The following is a 6,811-nucleotide window of genomic DNA, read 5'->3' on the forward strand; positions in this document are numbered from 1 at the left end:
GTACGTGCACACTCGGCAGGAGGGTTTTACMCCACCACTGGCTCTCTCTGGGTCATCACCACCTCTTTGCTCTGGTGTGGTCCTCAGTTTCCTGAGTTGTTAGCTGGTGTTAAGTGGGTACACGGTGTTAAGTTGTGTTAACATTTCTATATTGCTTTGCATATAAGTCTGTAGTTACTTGATGACAAGCAAATTCCAGAAAACTSTGTTAGTGTTTTCTGATTCCTGCAGCTTGTGACTGAGATGCTCTTGKTTTTTTTGGTGACACTGTAGCAACTGCTGAGCAATTTTCCATCCAAGGAAAATGATTTTTTTCTGGCAGCTCTTCCATTTGGAAGCAGCAGGAAAACCTGGCTGGTCACCAAGCCAGTTGCCCTGTTGGGCAGGCAGCCTGGGCGGAATGGGCTCCCAATGGGAATTCCTGTAGAGCCAGTGCTGTGGAGACGCTGCTTCTGCTTTGGGAGTTGGAATCTGGGGAGAGTTGTTCCAAAGGGGAAAGAAACCAGATTTTGAAATTTCTGCAAGAAAACTGGTGTTATCTGCTCATGACGAGGTTGTTCAAGCCTGGTTTCGTCACAGCTCAGTCTCTCCTAGCCTCTGCAATTTTAAGGTTGGTTGGAGAAGCAAATTGGTTATTCTGTRTTCTGGCCTCATGATCCAGCTTCCCATCCGAACGGTTAGCACTGCGGCTTAGCTGCGAGTGTCCAGAGTGCTGCTTTTTAGGAACAAAAGTGCTGTATTATAGGTGCTTATCTCTGCAGCTCCTGATGGCCTCCTCAGGAGCTTTGTGAAAGTGTCGTGCAACTAAAATAAGAATTCTAAAATATATTTTAAGTTTTTATTGTTAAACTGGGTGTTGTTTTAAACAAGAAAATAATCCTTTTTTKGGGTTAAAAGTGTATGTGTGCCTTATAGCTTCAATTTGGAGGTGTTTGGGTGCRGAAGAGGCTGCAGTGCACTGGGGTGAGCTCTTGCATTGCCTGGGATGTGTTGGAAAAACCCCACAGGCCTGCGGATCTTGTACCTTGGGTGGAATAGTTTTATGCGCGGCAGCTTTTCTTTCCCTTGCGGCTGGGAGAGGAATGATGTGTGTCTGGTATTTACCCACATCTCYAGTGGGTTGTGAAAAGCCGCATTCCTGGTAACATAGGCTTGCTAGAATATACCAAATACCAGTGTAATTATAGCAAAGTGCGTTTCGAAAACTTRGCTCTTCTCGGGAAGCTGAGAGGCTTTTTCTGCCTTTGCTGGGACCATTTGGATCGTCACAATTCCTACAGCTGGACGTAGCGGTTCTTGTCTGTAACAGCTGTCATGGCAGCATGAAAGGATGATCAACACCACCTGCAACCCAAGTTATCCAGCCTCTGAGACAAAAAAAATGCCAAAAATCAGTCATTAGAATGTTATTCAATAGCTGATTTTGACTTGACAGGATGCTTGGTGAGTTTTGAGCCACGTCGCTCAGCAGCCAGGAGGCTGAGGTTGCTGCATCCTTTCCCCATTGCTTGGGAGGTAGGTTTGTCTTGAAACAAAGACTTGGCTYTTTTTGCTACCTGGGGTCTATTTTTGTTACCTTTTCAGACAGGAAATTCTGTGTCAGGAGGACGGTTGTCCTGTGGATGTAGAAATGCTGCTCTGCTCTTTTAGGCAACTTGTCMACTTCAAGAGCTGAGTGGACGCCTGCTGGTGTGGAAGGGTTTGGAGTGAACTTCACACCACAAATAACTTCAAAGGGAACAAAATGGGAAGYGGGAATGAGAGGAAGGAGCAAAGATGAGGAGGAGAAAGAAAGGAAACTAACATACGGAAAATATTGAGGAATCGAAGAAAGCCGTAAAAGAGCTTGTAGTCTTAGAAGCAGTGCTGCAGGAACCTGTCTGATTTTATAATTCCCTTGATAGGAACAGGTTGCAAATTGTAATTTATTTTTTAAGAAGTGACAATGAGTAATAGGCAGTGTGGCAAGCAAGCGTTGTCATCTTCCGTAAGTATGAAATGGAAGTCGTTCARATTGTATTAATAATTTTTCACTAAGAATATTACAATTGCACTTGTTGGTAAAATCCGTCTTTTGCAGTGCATTGCTAAAGGAAAAGTACGAGAAAGTATGTGGCAACAGTTTGACATTAACACATAACCACAATTTTTATTTTCTGTATTAAACCCCTCCCTTTGTTCTGAAACGGGGATTTGGCCGCCTTTGGGTCTTAGCTCTGTCTGCAACAGATTATGCTTTTTTAAGGAAAAAAGGCTTTCTTGGTGTGTCTGTGTGTGTTTTCCCTAATAGTTTCTTTGCTTGTGCATTGGATATGAAGCTCAAGCCTTGCTTGGATGTAGCCGTGAGCTGCTCCGCTCTGCACCGGGGCCTGAGCTGCAGCTCACACCGTGTTTAACTCTGGGGGTTTTGGCTGTGCTATTGCAGCACATCAGTTACGGGGTGCAGTGATAAACGTCGCCTGCATAAGGGCCTGCAGGACTGCTGAATTTTGCAGGGTCGTGCTGTAAAATCATGATTTTCCTAGGCAAAAATGTTGCTGCTGCAATTTTCTGTGGGAAAAATGAGACCCTGAGAGCTTGAGCGACCTGCACATAGCTYGGTGCAGTTGCACTGATGGGGATGATAGAAAATATTCTGATTAATAAATGGAGTGGGAGGGGGAAATATGGGAAGATTGCAGACTTGTGGAACCATCTGCCCTGCAGAAAACAGCCACTATAACCAGCTGCTTGTGAGCAGGCCCTTGTCCCCTGTCACTGTGATGGGAGAACCATCCKACACCTTCTACAAGGTGCAAAACCAGAGGCACGAGCACCTCGGGTGGTGGCAAACATCACAGTGCTGCTGTGGCAATGATTGCTGGGCAGCTCCAGCAACGTCACTCCCTCTTTGCTTTTTATGCTGGTGCAGTCCCGGCTTTTGCACGCGGAAAACCAGCTTGCGAGGCGCGAGGGAGGCCGCGGAGGCCGCGAGCTCCGCGGTAGAGGGCAGTGCCGGCCCGCCGGACACCSCGCTCGGCCGCGAGCCGCGCCAGGGGCGTCCAGCACCTCAGCACGTCGCCTGCAGGCTTCATCTCGCTCCCAACGCAGGCAAACACCAAGCTTTCTCCATGCATGGGCTGTTCCTGAGACGGGATTTGAGTTGGCAAAGTTTTATTTATTTATTTACTTTATTTWWTTTATYTWWYTTATTTTATTTATTTATTTTATTTCATGACCTGGAAGGTTTCGGAAAGAGTTTATGKCGGCTGGTGCACAGCCGAGCCTCCCGTTGCAGGGCTTGTCCTTGCAATTTGCCTGTTCTTTGGGGGGATAATATCTCTGAAAATGCAAGTTAGGTTTGTATTTCTGGATCTTCTATATTAGATACTTCACATACTGAAAAATAGCTTTTTTTTTTTTTTTTTTGAATATTTCCTCTTCTTGTATTACAGGTATAACCAGGAAACGTGGAGAGCTGCAATAGTGAGGTGAGTGTTTTTTTGTTTTTGCTTGATTTGGTTTCTAGTTATTCACAATACACTGGTATTTAGCTGTATGCTGAGCTGTGACCCCAAACTTAAATGATAATTTTTTTCTGAAATTTTTACTCCTTGTATGCTCATTTCCTTGTCTTATGAAGCTAAATTTTTGTCTGAGTACTGACAAAAGAGCACCTTTTTTTGCAGGAGGAATGGGTGGTGGAGAGTTGCTTTTTTGCCACAGCAGATTAGAGCTTGGAAAACATTCTTTATAATAAATAAGGAACAAATGGAAAACATTCTTTATAATAAATAATTTAAGGAACCTTAAGTCAAGGTGTCAGCATGGAGCTGACATGGACATAGTCTTTTCGAAGAGCAGGTATTGAATGAGGGAGGGCTCCCCAGTTCAGCTGGAGACCAAGCCAGGCAAATCCAAATTAGCAGGGATGTAGTTTTTAGAGGGGGATGATCAATTATGGGGAATAGTTACTAAGAGTGGTAGCAAATTATGTCTGCCCTCAGCTTTTCCCCTAAAAGTTGTCTTCTACTTTGGCTATAGTTGTTGGGTATACAGGCTGGGATGGAGCAAAACTGTAGGGATTATGTCCTGGAGAACCTCCACCTGGTTGGTCATGGAGACTTTGCTCTGCCTTGAAGTCCTTAAAATGGAATGAATAACGTGGGCTCCAGCTCCGTCCTACCTGCARTACTTCCCACCTATCTACAAAGGCTGCTGTTATGGTCAGGAGGAGAAGGAATAGAAGCAAAAACCCCTGTGTGATCTGGTTTGGGCCAAGGCTTCCCAAAAATGGAAGAATAACAAGAGGGAATAGATAGCACTTCACAGTGCCAAACATTAGTTGCATTTGCGAGGAAATCTGTTAAATGCCTCTTTTTCACGCCAGACAGTGATTCAGACTTTTCCCTATTTTATCCCTTACAGTCAATTCATCTGTTCTGGAGCAGCCTCCGTGTATTGGGAACAGCGGCGTCATCGTCTCTCCCATCTCCCAGCGGAGCATCTTGCTCTCCCATCGGATGCCCTAGCAGCTCGTGGGACGCTGCTTTTCTTCTGGATCTAATATTTGAACAGAAAATAGGGTGGAATTTAGTCTGGGTCAAAACTCAAGACGAGCTGTCTGCACGTCCAATTAGGAGTGAAATAGTGAGATCCCTCTTTGCTCGTGTCCGTTGGCTATTACTTTAAAAGGTTCCTCTTCTAATATGTACTTATTTATGCAGCCCGCTTTATGTGGCTTTTACCACACATGAAATGGAGAAGTTATAATCAGGACAGTAATAACCCTGAATGATTAAAAGTAACTTCTGATTGTTTTGGCTTTGGTCAAAAGTATGACCTGAAACTGCTGACTCGAGACGAAGCGAAGTGAATCAAGGCGTTCACGAAGAGCTAAGTTGCTCTTTCCCTGGCAGAGAAGAGCAGCTTAGCGGAGGGTTTCGGAGCAGTTGTGGAGCACTCCCTGTCATGTCTGCAAGGGTTAGTAAGTCAATCCTATAAATTCCTAAACAAATTCACAAAGCTGGTAAGAAGGTCATCATGAGACATGGCACAGTTGGGACACTCACTTGCAATGATCTATTTTATCATCATATTCCTGTAGTCATTGAAAACACGTAGGGGACTGACCTCATGCATTAAAGCTGCTCATCCCAGTGGCACCATTCCCATAGTACCYCCCAGGCTGGATACTTTAGAGCCGACACCAGTGGAATTAGGTAGGAAAAATGTTTTTGGCAGCAGGTGCTTTATCTCTGGTCACTTTGTATTGAAAATGCCTCAAGATTCCAGGCAGGGATTTTAGTTGTCTCATTCTGGCTACAGTCTGAAAGCAGCTCCATGCTGAACAGGATTTGTATGTTGAAACCATGCTGGTGCCTATTAAAAAAAAAAAAAATAAATCTTTGTAAAGCAGCAGGAATTGGGTTGCTGGAGAATTCAGACAGCCCTGACCTTCCTACAGGGATTAATTCCCCAAAGGAGCATTTGTGGGGATTGCAAAATGCCAAGTTTCCCCACGATCTGGAAATAATTTGTGTGTTGGTACGTGATATTTAAAATGAGCTGATTCAACTTGCTGGCAATTCCCGTGAAGAGCACCTTTGGAGGGAGATGACTCAGTGCTCCAAGGAGGGACGTGAATCCTCTGAGCCCGGCGGGGCCAGACTCCCTGGGGACCTGGGCCTTGATGGGACACGGAGGATTCCCGGGAGCTGCCCCTTGGTGCCGGCAGGGGCTTGGGAAGCTGGTGGATCCCTCAGGTAGCAAAGGGAGCAAACTCCCATGATCCAGGATAAGCTGGAGGGAACCATCCCCAGGGCTCTCCGCTCTGCTGCAGCTCATCGATTTGCCAAGAGGCCCATCAGAAACCAGCAAACATGCCAGGTGCTGAAAGCCTGCTCCCTCTGCGAGGATTATCCTTGGAAAAARGTGGTGGAGATGGGATAAGCAGAGCTGTGGTGGTAGATGTGGCTTGAGGGGTGTTCTGTGGCACTGCCRTATCAGCTTCCAGGGTTTGCTTAGGTACCTGTGTGGTGTTTAACACCTTTGATAAAGGTCCTTCTGGCCCTGGCAGGCTGCTGGAGCCCAAGCAAGGCAGCAAAGGGTAAGTTCTTGGGGCAATATCACGCAAGCTTCCTTTTTGTAAACAGTAAATAAGGCTAGTGAATGTTTTGCTTAACAGAATAAATATTTACTGTTCAGAAGAATGGAAGGACTGATCTTCCAAGTGCTTAAACACGAGAGCAGACAATATTTGGGGAAAGCTCCCAAAATCTCTCTGCCTCAGCATCCCAGCTTGGCCCCAGGGCGTCCAGCTCCATCCCACATCCCTCCCCACCCGGACCTCAGGCATGGATGCAGCTGGATACCCCACTGCATGTTTTTCTGTTTATTGAAAACAACCCCGAAAGGAGAAGAGGCTCCTTCCCCTTTCCCCTTGCCTTTAGCAACTGTTTCCTTTCGCAGCAACCCGYGTTCCGGCCACGCACGTGCGGCCGCAGCGCTGGGACGGCGGCGGCGCCCGGCGCTCCCGCAGCTCCCGCTCTCATCCTTGCTCCCGGTGGCTCTCCCGGCACGCGGAGACGGATGCAGTTGGCCGGTGAGATGGGCCGGGGAGATGGTTTCTGCCGTGCAGAAACCCCCTCTCCCGGCTCCTCCATCCCCAGTCCCCGGCTCCTCCATCCCCGGTCCAAGCTTCTCCATCCCTCCTGAAACCCACGGAGCCCGGAGGATGCTCCTTGGCTGCCCCAACACCGCTGCCGATGGAGAGGATCCCCCTTTTATACCCTCGCCTGCCTCCGCTGCTCTGCCCTTGCCGGGTGTTGTG

This window comes from Nothoprocta perdicaria, unplaced genomic scaffold (genome assembly GCF_003342845.1).
Source record: "Nothoprocta perdicaria isolate Ctin4 unplaced genomic scaffold, notPer1 scaffold_30, whole genome shotgun sequence".
Classification (NCBI taxonomy): Eukaryota; Metazoa; Chordata; class Aves; order Tinamiformes; family Tinamidae; genus Nothoprocta; species Nothoprocta perdicaria.